This window comes from Terrapene carolina, unplaced genomic scaffold, assembly GCF_002925995.2.
Source record: "Terrapene carolina triunguis isolate 2854851 unplaced genomic scaffold, T_m_triunguis-2.0 Scaffold29077, whole genome shotgun sequence".
Taxonomy (NCBI): domain Eukaryota; kingdom Metazoa; phylum Chordata; order Testudines; family Emydidae; genus Terrapene; species Terrapene triunguis.
Window position 1 is genome coordinate 4,495 of NW_020693428.1, and position 1,996 is coordinate 6,490.

Consider the following 1,996-nt stretch of genomic DNA (forward strand, 5'->3'; position numbering starts at 1 on the left):
GTCCTCACTCTGCAGCCCATTGTCCTCCCACTGGCCAGAACCGGCTGCGTCTCCTCAGCTGGGCCTCTGGGTCACCAGGTCGCCGGGGTATCCATTCTCCAGGCCATCGGCTGGGTCCCCAAGTCCTCTCTCCGGTCCTCTGCAAAACACACTCCCTCTCCCCTCACCTTGTTAAACCAGTAACACCCAGGGAAACTGAGTCCCACCCCCTTCACATGCAAACCATTGAAACTCCACAGAAAACAAGAAACCCCCCACTTCGTCACACATGCATCAGAAATGTTACTGGAGAGTCAGTATATGGTTTTGTAGAGAAAATTGCTTGAAGGGAGGAGACTAGATTTGTTTATGGGTAAACTAATGACTCAAGGAATTTCTTTAGGATAGACAATAGGAGCTGGTCACTCTTACCTATGGCTGGTGTTACTTCAGGGTGCTGACAATGAAATTCGTCCGCTTCAGTATTTTGGATATCAATGCAAGTTTCACTACTAGAATTGGTCTAACTGATGAGCTGGGTGTGGATGAGGGTAAGGGAGTTGCCAGAAACTTGTCAGCAGGGATATAGGGGTGTCTCACACCTCCATTTAATACTGTATGCAAGTTTTTTCAAAGATCATTTTTTGTTCAAGCGGTGTGTGTGTGTGTGTGTGTCTTGCAGACTGGATACTGTGCCCTGATTCCCCAAGAAGACCGTTATTATCTGTGACTGCAGAGATCTTAACACAGCATTGAGCATAAAATGAGCTTTAACAATATGTTGTGACTACTTACATTAAAGAAATCCAGTCCACCTTGGTTTAGGAGAGAGACCACTGATTGACCAATAAGAATCGGTTGTTGCAGATCCCCATAGTGCAATTTTTTTTTCTTTTCCATTGTCAGTGCAGCTTTTATTTTGGTGAGTTTTGCACACAGATGCAGAAATGTGGACTTGCGCATCCAAAAGTTCTGCAGCCACTGGTTATGAGCCCAAGCCTTCATTGTTTCAGAAGATTTTTTGCCCTTGGGAAGGATATAAGATGACACCATATAATACACTACACTGAATATTTGTGAATCAGCTTCTACACACAAGTCCAGCACACAGGCCTTGCTGTCTTTTCACTGCAGTCCTTGATCTTGGTGACAAATCTGTAGAGAATTACTGGAACCATAAACTCCCTGAACATTAAATCTCACCAAATGAGGGTCAATCCATCCTCATCATTATATCTACTCATTATACTCCACACCCGTACATAGCCACTATATGAACTTCATACCCTCATATCTCAATGCCTGTACTTTGACCCATCACCCTTTTACCTCCAATCGGGGATATTGCAGATTATGTATTCCTTAGGCCACCTGATTTTAAACCAAACTTTGCACCATCGATAATCTGTACAGTATTCCCTGATAACCAGAAACTTCTATGCTCAAACTCTGTTCCCTTTTTTTTTTTTAACATCTTAATAAAAATTTTAAATCTGTTGAAACTGGTCTAGGTCTAGGCGAGAGAATGTCTCAGGGCTGCCCGGGGGGGGGCAAGTGGTGCAATTTGCCCCAGGCCCCGGGGGCCCCGCAGGGGCCGCCATGAATATGTCGGAGGCTCCCCCTGCATCCGTCTTCCCCCATCCCCCGGCGTCTCAGTGCGCCGTGTCCGGGAGCGGCCCTGGTGCGCTGCAGCTAAGCAGCTGGTATACATACCATTAAAGCATTTAATGTTTTTAAATAATGTATTTAGTGTATTTTCAAATTATTACAAAGCAAAGCAATTTTTGGGGGCCCTTCCATAAAAAAAAGTTGCAATACTACAGTAACATGTATTTGGAAATGTAAAAAAAAAAATAGTGAAATACATTCAAAAATTAATTTGTAATAATTTGAAAATACACTAAATCCAGTATTTAAAAACATTAAATGCTTTAATGGTATGTATACATTTGCAATTACATAATGGGCTGTTGCTGGGTGATGGTGATGGTTGGGATGGGGTCGGGTGTGGGGGGGG